The following is a 12,544-nucleotide window of genomic DNA, read 5'->3' as shown; positions in this document are numbered from 1 at the left end:
AGAAAATTCAGGATACTATGGTTTGAACACGTCCCCCAAAGTTCGTGTGCTAGAAACTCAATCCCCAATGCAGCAGTGTTGAGAAAGAGGACGTTTAAGAGATGATTAGTTTATGAGGGCCCTGTCCTCATGGATGAATTAATGCAATTATCACAGGAGTGAGTTAGTTATTATCAAGAAAGTGGGTTCCTAATAAAAAGGATGAGTTCAGTTCTCTTTCCTCTCTCTCTCTCTCTCTCTGTCTGTCTCACATACTCTCCTGCTCTTCTTCTTTTTGCCATGGGATAACACAGCAAAAATAACCTCAGCAGATGTGGGCCTCTCAACCTTGAACTTTGAGAAGTCCAAGAATTGTAAGAAATAAATCTCTATTCCTTATAAATTACCCAGTCTCAAGTATTCTGTTATAGCATCACAAAATGGTCTAGGACGCAGAATAAACTCCCTCTCACAATCCTGAATTGCACGACATCTGCAAAGACAGTTTTTTTCAAATAAAGTTCTATTCACGGGTTCCAGGTTCAAGGAATTAGGTCATGGACATATTTGGAAGGGGAGCAGGGGAATCCCAGTCAGCCCACTACAGTATCTACAATCACAAAGCTGGTAAAATAATAGAAAAATTTTCTCAACTTCAACTTTTTGAGCAGAGGTTTATCTAAACTGACGGGAGCTAAGACCGTTCTTAAGAAAATGCAATTTATTTTTATGGACTGACTTGCCTCATTCAGAACTATCTTAGACAATACTGATTGATTACAAAGCTTCTTATGCCAGAAATGTTTCAGTATTAAAAAAAGAATATACTTTCATGCCCACTACAGTCCTGAACAGAAAGTGTGCACAGGTGATTTTTTTCCCCTCTTTATGTTCAACCAGAGAATGGCAGAGTGACTATCTCTCACTCCCTTCCAGAGACAGCTGGTTCTCCATTGGCCGACAAGCTTTGGCAAACCTCAATTTGAGTACAGCTCAGTCTATTTGTTCATTTCACTATAGATGTAACTTCTGCCATTATCGCTCCTCTGGTGAACACTTTTGACTCGAAATGGCTGAAGAAGCCACAAATGAGTCTGGGAAGAGTATTACACGGAAGGTTACAATGTAAATTTTACAGTGGCTTAAGGCAAGTGGATGTCTTCAAAGAAATAAAGTCCAGGAAAGAGGGTACAGATGGGCAGTTCTTAGAATTCAGTGGAGACCTTTTGGAATTATAATTAGCTTCCAGGCATCACTCACCCCAAAGGATGTGGCCAACCGGCTCTGCATGACCTGTGGCTGTAGGATCCTCGCCCAAAGCTCTGCATATCTTGGAGAGTCTGAGGAGGACCAACAGGGATAATATCACTTTCACAGAGACTATGGAATCACCTAGGAAGTGCAAAGAAAGAGAGAGAAAGAACAGGAGAGAGGAAGGGAGAGGGGTTTCCAAGATCCCCACCCTAGAGATCTTTTTCCAGCTGATCTGGGATGGTACCTGGAAGCTTTGTATTAAGAAAAAATTTTTAACTCCGTTACTCAGGTACTTCGACCCAAAGCCAAGCTCAGGAGCCACTGCCTCATAGAACCTACTTTAATGAACAGACGAAAGTTGTTGGCACTAAGCATTGATTTTCTGTCACTCAAATTTCTTAAGGGCAAAGATCAAGTCCTCTTCATACTTGAAGTCTTCATTGACTAGCGCAGTGAATTCCATGTAACAAGAGTCTATAAAGTATGTTGAAATTGTAACATTAGGAATATGCATTCCAATATGTTTGTTGAATAATTTCCTGAGTGACTTGGCCAACTCCTCAATCTGCTATATAGAGAATCAGGAACAGCAGTGGTTGGGGAGGAAGAATCTGGAGTTGAGTAGTTTTGGTCAAATCCCCACTCTGGCAGTTACTCTGTGACTTTGGACAAGTTGTTTCACCGCTCTAGGCCTCAGTTTCCTCGTCTGTTAAATGAGAATAATAATAATACCTGTCTTTTAGTGTTGTGAAGAATACATATACACGACCCAGTGTCTTGCACCTAGTAAGCACTCAATAAATGCTAGCTGTTACTAATAGAATTATTACTAATTTTAATACATTAAAACATGCCAGTGATCTCCATTGCTCTCTATTGTCCTTACGGTTAAGCAAAAGAAAAGTGCCTTGGCCTTCCATAGCACAGCCTCTCAAGAGATTTTAGACACACTGTCCCTCACCACTAACCTTCTGGTAATACTGAATTGCTAATGGTTCCCCACATTTATTGTGCCCCCTTTTGCCTCGAAACTGTACATAATATTAATCCTTCTGTTCCCACTCTCTCCCTATTTCTCTCTTTTGTCGGTGATCTTCTACTGAACTTTAAAATGGTAATTCAGATGCTCCTCTCCTCCAAGAAGCCTTATGTCCCTGCTAGTTCTTCCTCCCTTCCTCCATAAAATCAATAATCCTCTCCCTTATCATAGCTCCATATTTTGTCTTCACTTGTATTTTTAAACATACTACATTGTGTTGAAATTTATCATATTTTATTTAAAAATGAATAACTCATCCTGTCAACATAGGTTCTGAATTTGTGGGTTTTGAACACATGCACTTTTACAGTATACATTTGTATCAGTTAGCTATTGCTGTGTAACAAGCCATCCTGAACTCAGTAATTTAAAATAACAATCATTTATTCTCACTCATGTTTCTGTTAGGTTGGATGGGAGTTAGCTAAGCTCAGCTGAGAAGCTTGTATTCCAGCCTGGGACCAGCTGGGCTTGGCTGCTCACTGTAGGTTTGGCTCAGATCTACTCCAGGTGTGTCCATTCTGGAGCCCAAGTGGAAGGTCCAGCAGCGACTGAAAGGAAGCTCCTCTTCCAAATGCATTTCAAGCTTCTCTGCTTGCATCATTACGGCTACGATCTCATTGGCCAAGTCACATGCTGAGCCCAAAGTCAAGAAGCAGAAAAGTGCACATAGCCTATCATGATGTCAGCAAGCCACATGGTCAAACTCAACATTGGTCCCATCGGTCTAGTGAGCAGTAAGCATGAAGGTGGGAGGGAGAGAGTGGATATTTTTAAGCAGGAATTGATCCACCATGATAATTCTCAAATCTTTCTATGATTCACTTTGCTTGTCAAGTGTGTTAGTCTGTATTTAGACACCTGCATTTCCGTAATCAAATAGCCTTAATAATGAATGCATTGTAATGATATTCTGAACTCTAACAGGGAATTAAATTTTCCCTTTTCAGTCCCTATTACATTTGTGTGTGTATATGAAATTATTTAGTAGTCTGTATTGTAATTCTCCATGTGTGTCTCTTTCAATGGTGTAACATTACTTAATGGTGTGACAGATACTATAGTTATCTGACCTAGCACTCATTCGTATCCCCTTCTTTTCTGCTCACTTACACTATAAAAGACACGGATGACAAATGTTCTCAACCGCAGCTTCCATTGCAGCTGGGAGTGACCATATAACACAGCTCAGCTACTAAGGCATAAGCAGAAATCTACAAGGAGGTCTCAAGAAAGTCTTTTCTCTCTTAACAAAACAGCATTCCTCCATTGGCCCTACCCCTTCTCTCCTTCTTCTTACCTTTAACATGGATGTGATTAGGTTGACAAGCATGAAAGAAATACATAGAGAACCATGAAAATGCTGGTTGACATCTTTGGTCCACCGAACCAACACCAGTATCTGCCTATCAAGACTTCATGTAGTAAGATTTTCCATGAGGTATAGTCAGAGACACTCCCAACTGTGCAATTCTCTAGGACGGGGTTCGCACAAACTACAGCGAACAGGACAAATCTAGCCTACCACCTGTTTTTATAAATCAAGTTTTACTGAAATACAGCCATACTCATTTCTTTATTGTTTAAGGCTGCTTTTCTCCTGCAACAGCAGAGTGAAGTAGTCGTAACAGAAACCTTTGGGTACACAAAGCCTACAATATTTGCTCTCTGACCCTTTATAGAAAGTTTGCCAACCTCCTAAGACAAATGTTGCACCTTATTTCCGTTTTTCATCCCTCAATGTCTAGCACAGGGCTGGTATACCATAGACAAGCAATAGTTGTTTGATATAATAGCAATAGCATTAGATGTCATTTATTGAGCACTAACTCTTTGTTAGGAGCTATGCTAAACACTTTTCATTTTTTATCTTATTTCATCTTCACAACATCCAGGTTGATTGAAATGACTGCTTTCCCCACTCTACAAAGGTGGAGACTAAGGCTTAGAATTGTTAAATAATTCGCCCAAGGTCATAAAGCTAGTGAAGGGCAGAGCCAGCCCTCCAATGTAGATTTGGCAGACTTCAAAGAAAATGCTCTTAACCTCCAGGCTCTTTGCCCTCCCAGCTGTCCAGCTGAATTTGATCAGAGACCATCTTTCATGAGGGAGGACGGTGGCTTTTGTCCTCTTCCTCACACTGTCCTTTGTAGGCCAGGTTTATGAACAATCTTTTTTTCCTTGGGAGACTTCATCATACCTCACTGGAAAAAAGAACCTCTCGGCAAAACAATGACTCTAAATCACTGAAACGGGGGATTTTACAACTACCAAATAAACAGAATATGTTGTAAATTTTCCCTTCTGTGCTAGCCAAGTAGTTATGCATCTGTCAGGACTTCTCAGTGGTCATTCTTTCCCTCTGCCTACACCAAGACATGCTCAGACAAAGAGAACTGTGCATCTTTCCTATCAACTGCCCCTAAACTTGAGATAGGTATCTTGCCTTATCTTCTGTTGTTGAAAAATATCTTTCTTGCTCATTGTCAATGCCCTACCAGAACAACTTAGCTTTTAGAAAAAGACAAACATGTCCACTTGTGCATCTCAGAGTCCTCCTGCCCAGATGTTCAAAGTGATTGTACATAAATCATTCAGCTGTCTCTAAGGGTGGGATCAGAAAGAGCTGGGTGGGCATTGATCACACCAGAGTCTCTTCAACAGCTTGATTCAAGGGTCTTGCCAGAAGACGAGGGACACTTTCAGACTGAGTTAAACATAGTTGGTGGAAATCTCATGGATTTCTCTTAGTAGAAAATCAGTCTGGGATTTAACTCGAAATTTTTTTTTTTTTTTTTTTTTTTGAGATGGAGTTTCGCTCTTGTTGCTTAGATGTGAGTACAATGGAGTGATCTCGGATCACTGCAACCTCCACCTCCTCGTTAACTGGAACTTCTGTTCAATTCATCAGTGAGCACATTCTAGAGAAGAGGGAACTAATTAATACTCATTGAATGCCTACTAAACACCCCAAACACTGCATGCTTCATGCCATGGTAGACTATTTTATGCCTCATGTGTCAGGCCTCTTCTAGGTACTGTGCACATACCATCTCATTTAACTCTAACAGCGATCTTGTAGAGTAGGTGCCATTTTTTATATGAGAAAAAATGGGGCATAGGCAGTGTATCAGTTATCTATTCCCAGTAACAAACACCCCCAGACTACAGTGGCTCAAAACAAATCAAGCATTTCCCCATTTCCCACCCCAGCCTCCTAGCCTCTGGCAATCACTGTTCCTCTCTCTAAGGGTACAAATTTCAGTTAGACAGGAGGAATACGTTTTAAAGGTCTTTAAAACTCTCCACCTCCAGCCAGCTCACCTGAGCTTCTTCACATGGCAGTAGGGTCCCAAAGCAGCAAGGGGACAAGTGCACAGCACCTCTCCAGTCTCTGTTGCATCACATTCACCATTGTCCCATTGGCAAAGCAAGTCACATGACTCATTCCATAGACACTGCAGAAAAGGACTTTCCGGGAGTGTGGGCAGAGAGAAGTCTGGATGTATGGAGGCCATTACTGCAGCAATCCACCACAGAGAAGTGATGTCACCTCTCTAAGATCCCACGACTAATAAGTGGTGGGGGTAGAATTTCAACCCAGATAGTCTGACTCCAGAACCCACATCTGTAAGGATTATGTTACTCAAAAATAGACGATTTCATTCCATTCTTAGACACCTTGGAGAGAAGGTATTACTAGCCCTATTTTAGATTTAAAACAAAAAAAGCAGAGACTCAGTATTGTTAGATAATTTGTCTGAGATCATAAGGCAAGAAAATGGGAAACATCTGACTCACTTTTATAAGTTATTGTTTCCTTCCGTTTTTACAGATACACATGTCCACAAACACACTGCATCTGGCCCTGGGTGGGGGTCATCTTCAGAACCAAACAGTTTAAATACCCACAGTGAAAGTCACCTATTAAATCTTGGATCACATTATATCAAAGTACTATATCTTATTCCTACTCACTTGACATTATGGCTACTTGGGTTTTTAGACAAAAATTATGCAAGCTATCTTTAGATGATGTAACTTATGAGTATTTCCTCATGCCATTTTGTATCCTCCAAATTAATATTATTTGTTCTTATGACGGCCCCATAATGAATTTACTCATTCCCCTATGGTCAACAAATTTACTCATTCTCCTATGGTCAAAAAATTTACTTATTCCCCTATGGGCAACCTTTTGCTATTACAAATGACCCTGTGATTAATATTCTCTGTATAAAACTTTATCACCCATTTGTGACCATATTCCCAGCAGTGGCATCATTGGGTCATAAGCATGAACATTTCAAGTCTCTTGATAAACACTGCAAATTGTCCCTCCAGAAAAGATATACCAGTGCTTGCATACCAGCTACCCATGAGAGTGAGACTCCTTGCGTCTCAGCCTCACCAGGACTGAGTATTAACAAGCATGGATGGGTCCATTGGATTATTCCCCATGTGTAACGGGATCAGGCTCTGATAGACTGACTGCATCCATTTGCACACCATAAGAGCCTTCCCACAGGGCCCTAATACTCAAAGTCCATTGACAAAGACACTCTCTATCCTGAATTAGCACTGCTACAATTTATTACCTCTCCGACACTCTTTATTTCACGTTTCTTCCTGACCAGAGCTTCTTTTTATAGACCACATCGTCTTTACCCATGAACAACTGCAACTAAGTCTTTCTCAGCCTAGGAACTTGAGCTCATTTTTTTTTCTATCTTAACCCTGACTCACTGTGTATTAATTTCATGGTTTGCTGACTCTTTTCTAATATCCAGGCTAGTTGTTGGGAGGGGTGAGAAAGTCACCTTGTTTTCATCACCACGTACTGTCTACAACACACGTGCTCCCATTTGATCCTCATCTGAGCCATACAAAGTGGACAAAGACAGAGAGGAGAACTAAAACTCACTGAGGTTAAATGGTTCTCAGTAGTTCAGAGCTACTAGTGAGCAATGCCAGAACTTGAGCCTGGCATTTGTTCTTTCTACATGATCTTGCAAGGGGAAGAAATTGGGCCCAAAGCCACCAATTTGAAAGCTCATGTAATCAATATGTCATGAGGTCCTGGGGATTTGAGTGAGGGATACAATTACGAGAAAGAAGAGGAAGTGATTGAATCTAAAAGTCTTGTGAAAGAAGAATGACCACTGGGAGAAGCCTATCTGTTTTTGGAAAATGTATTTCAAATGGAAAGTGAAATCAAAATACAGAAGAAAGGAGAAAATGAAGAGTGGTAACTGTCTTCAAACTTCCAGATCCAGTTGTCCCTAAAGCCAATTATTCTATCCCTGCTATCCCTAGTCACTTAAGCTAAGAAAGCCCCCATTGCTTTGCCTATGCTGGCTGGAGTGGGGTTTCTGACACTTGCAACAGAGAGGGCTGAGTTGTGCATCCATACCACCACTCCAGACCCATATACAGAAATGCATGCAGGAAAAAAAATGGCAATCTTTGAATTGGAGTTTACTGCATTAGCATCCAAGACCTTACCATTAGCTCAATCTGCCCTCCTTCCATTTCCCAACTGAGGCCTCCCTCTCATATTTACTGATAAGAACTTTCTAATCTTCTCCAGTTTTCCTGGCTCACCAAATATCAAAATCTCCAAGCCAGAGTTTTAGTTCTTGGGAGCTCTATAAATTTGCTCTCTTGGGATGCAGGAGCAAAGGTTGAGGCTGTGAAGGGCTTTAATCAATAGTGCATAAGCCTGAAGAACAGGCAGGAATCAATAATATATTTCCACTATCAACTTTTTTTATCCTCAAAACAACAGCATCAGAACATGCATGCCAAATGGTAATTGAAAAAGTCAATTTAAAAAGTTATTATTCTCTTTCTTGGTCTTTATTAAAAGGCATAATGAATAGGCTTACCATAAGGAGATGAGATGTACTCAATTAGGAAAAAAACAGAAAATATAGTATTTTATAGTGATGGGGTTTACCCCAACTTTTGCAAAGAAAGTCAATTGCAGTTTTTAGGACGCGTCTGTGCAATGATGCGTGATAAGTAAGAAAAAGGAGAAGAGGTTATATTCAGAGCTCAGAACACAATGAACTTCTGGGTTTATACAATGAGAAATTCCTCTGTTAATTTATAAAATACAGTAAATTTCTTAGACCATGCTACATAGTAGGCTTACAGTGAATGTATATGGCAGTTGGCTAGATGGTAACCACTCTCATTGCCAGATGACTCCAACAGGCAGCTGGTTCGAGAACCACTGGACTTGATTATGTCTCCAGGTTAGGTACTTCTTAAAATTTCATATAGTCCAAAATAGTCTTTCCAAAAATTGATGATGATCTTAGCACTGAGGCTCATGTTTGACTGAATGATTAGACAGAGCTGCTTTACTAAAATCTTTCATCTCAGTGGACATAAGGATATTTCTTGACTTCTGGAAAACGTACTTCAAATGGGAAAATGGTAAGATATATAAAATTTGTAAAATCATCCTAACATTTTATTTGTTTCTTAAATCACCAACTCTTTTTTCTTATCATGTGTCAAACATTTGTTATATAGTAGACATTTTTGGGTACAGCATTGGATAAGACCCAGACCATGACCTCAAGTAGATCACAGTCCACTTGGGCAACACTAAGAACATTTAATTGGAATAATAAAGTGTTGGGTTAAAATACAATGTGCCTCTCTCTAGGACCAGGGGCTATTGCAGAAGAGGTGGGCAGGTGACATTGTAAGGGCTGGTTTTGAAGGACAGAATTACTTCAGATCCTCCAAATCAAGGACAGACACACAGATGCCTAAAGAGCTGATAGACTCAGGTACTTTGCCTCCTGGGTCATTATGTGGCCCATTTTCATCCATGCCAACTACAAACTTCCCATAAATTTAAAAGAGAATTACCAAGAGGATATCAAGATGCCTGGTGACAGAGTCTTCTCGTATAGTTGTTCCCAGTTACAGGGTTTATGCAAATAGAGGTATGATTTTTAAAAATTTGGCCACCTTAGGAAAAATTACTAAAGAGACTGTAAAAGGCATCGTGGCAAAACAAAAACCTCTACTCCTTAGCTTAAATGGTTTTAGCAAAATGCTTATGTTTCATATAGCTAATTACTACAAGTCTGTTACTAAAACAAAGATTACAGTAGCTCAACACATAGAACTTATGGATATGTCAATTCCATAATCTGGCTTTTTGGCTTTGTTTTTTTTTGCTTTTATGTTGCTTAAAAGGTTTTAAGAGTTGATGGGTTTCTGCCCACCTCCATTTCTGCCTGTCCTAGAAAGTTTAACTGGCCGTAAGTCTTTGGCTCTAATTCCCTTGGCAATAGGAGTCTCATCGAAGAACAAGATGGACCCAGGGCAAGCAGCCATACCACCCCACAAAGATAGGGAAGAAAATAAAAGTTTAGTCATTGATGCTGCCTCTAGCAAATCTTGGACAAAAGGGGAAGAATATGAACTAAAAATAAAATTATAAGCTCCTCAACTGACTGAATGTATCTTCTCTTGGACAAGGAGACCCCATTTGAAAACTGACTTATCAGCCATGATACGATGGGAAGGTCAGACACACTTGTTATACCCTGTTATGGTTTGGCTCTGTGTCTCCACCCAAATCTCATGTCAAATTGTAATCCCCATGTGTTGAAGGAAGGGCCTAGTGAGAGGTGACTGAATCATGGAGGTGGACATCCCCCTTGCTGTTCTTGGGAGAGTGAATGGGTTCTCATGAGATCTGGTTGTTTAAAAGTGTGTAGCACTTCCTGGCCAGTCTACAGAGAATGCACAGTAAGGGTTTTCATGGACTTTGTTTCATCTTCTGACATCAGAGGGCCAAAACTCCATCTTCATATTGCCACCATGTTTTGAACACGGAGAAGCAAGAAGCTCAATTGCATATGTGCACATTTCCTCTTTCATAAATATGCATGACTCCTTCTATAGCTTATTGAATATGTATATTTGGCCATCCTACTTGGCATCAATTCCTGTTCCCTTTGCTCCTTCCTTGAAGTGTTTGTTTCTGGCTTCTGGCTAGAGGCTATGTTTCCCAGCCGGTCAGAATGGCCACTCTGCAGGCCATAACTCTTTATAATAAGTAAAGTCTCCTCTTCTCCAAATTTAAATTTAAAAAAACACAGCGTGATGAGTGCCATGAAGAAAATAGGCACAGAGAGTCCATGGGGACACTGTGAGAGAAAACTAGCAGCCATGGAGGGAGAAAAAGTGAACACAGCTTCTTAGGAAACTACTAGTAGGAGGCCGGGCATGGTGGCTCACGCCTGTAATCCCAGCTACTCGGGAGGCTGAGGCAGGAGAATCTCTTGAACTTGGGAGGAGGAGATTGTGGTAAGCCGAGAATGCACCACTGCACTCCAGCCTGGGTGACAGAGCAAGACTCTGTCTCGAAAAGAAAAGGAAAAAAAAAAAGGAAACTCTTCGTAGGAGGGAGAGAGGTTGAAAGGAAAATGGAAAAGTGAATGTAGAGGCAAGCAGGGCAGGAGAGGAGGCTGGTGAGGTTGCTGAAGACTAGAATCACCTGGGGAGCATTAAGAAAAATTAAAATGCCCTGTTTCCACCCAAGATGAATTAAATCAGAATATATTAGTGGTAAAACTCAGACATCATTTCTTTTGTATTTTTTTAAATATCTCCAGTTGATTCTGGTGAACTGTCAGTTTGAGAAATCTGGACTAAATTATGAAGTGTCTTGTTACTAATCTAAGGAGTTCAGACTGTGAATTATAAAAGGAAAAGTCTCCTAATACTATAATGATCATTAGACCTGAGAAATAGCATTACAATTTCAGATTTATTTAAATAATTCTCCAGGACCATCAATCCTCATTTATCTCTTTGAACCCTGCTAAAGAGAAAACCAACTTCTAGAAGGCATCAGAATAGCATAACAGTTAAGGCAGAGTTTGTATGAAATAGCCTGGATTCAGGTCCTGGCAGAATATTTAACTCTGTGGGCTTCAGTTTCCATATCTGTAATATTTGGCTACTAATATCTGATTATTTCATAGGGCTGTTGTAAAATATTTACAGAGAACTTGCTAGGTGTCAGTCTCTTTGATAAGCCCTAGAAATAAAATAGTAAAAAAAAAAAACACACACAATGTTTATTCTCATGGAATTTACCTCCTAAAGAGGAGGGTTAGACATTAGTCAAGTAACCATACGAACAATTATAAAAATATGTACATAATTGCAATTGTGTAATTACAAAATGATATACTGCTAGAATGTCTGGTGATAATGGTTGTCTGTAAGAGAAAAACCAGGAACTAAGAAAGTGTGTAATAGAAGAGCTCACCTGGGAAGAATAGGCTGGAATTTTAAGGAATAGAAACAAATTCACTGAAAACGCAGAGGAAGGGAAATTAGAAGGAAGTGGAGTGACAAGGGATGCCCAGGCCAAGGGACATACATAAACAAAGGTCCTGAGAGATGAGGCAATAATGTATATGGATGATCTAGCAAGGTTTGGAGTGCAGTGTGAGTGTGCTTAATAGTTCGTTACTGTCATCAGCAGCAGCAGCAGCCATCTCTTCTGAATTAAATCTACAGAGAGGTGAGAAATAGAAATTGAAGAGATTAATTGAGCCAGATATGTTCTCATTGTTAAACATTTTTAAATATTGATGATGTTAAAGGTGAAAATGTCCCTGCATGCAGTTTAAGACTAGTACTTTGTACTTAATGAAGGTCTCAAGGAAGAAATGCCAGCTTTCATTCAAGCCCAGGACAAACAGCACACTAATGAGTGGCATGTTAATCGTCAAGGAGATATCTTGAGTGACTGCTGAGACAGACTCTTTCTAGAGTACAGAAGAGAGTTTTTCTAGCCAGCCTGCACCTCAGGAGATTATCAGTAGTTCTGGCACGTTGATAGTTGCTCCACTGATATCGAAATGTGCTTGAAATGTGACTACCTGTCCCACCTCCCCCTCAGTCTCTACAGGAATGGCTTGAGTGACAACATGCAATAATATCCTCCATCGATTTCCTTGGAGCTCCCTTTGGTGGCTCAAGATTAAGTGGTGAAGTAGAGACAGCCATTATCACTGTATATTCCAGCAGCTGATAATATGCATTTGATCAATTATTTTAATATAAGTTGCAAAAGGAGCTCCATGCATCAGGGTGAGCAGCTTTGCTGCTTCCTCTGTACTAATTTTTCTTTTTTTTCCTTTTTTTTTTTTTTTTGAGATGCAGACCCACTCTTTCACCCAGGCTGGAGTGCAATGGCTTGATCTTGGCTCACTGCAACCTCCG

Source organism: Pongo pygmaeus, chromosome 18 (assembly GCF_028885625.2).
Source record: "Pongo pygmaeus isolate AG05252 chromosome 18, NHGRI_mPonPyg2-v2.0_pri, whole genome shotgun sequence".
NCBI classification, from domain to species: domain Eukaryota; kingdom Metazoa; phylum Chordata; class Mammalia; order Primates; family Hominidae; genus Pongo; species Pongo pygmaeus.
Note: the sequence above shows the minus strand (reverse complement) of the source record.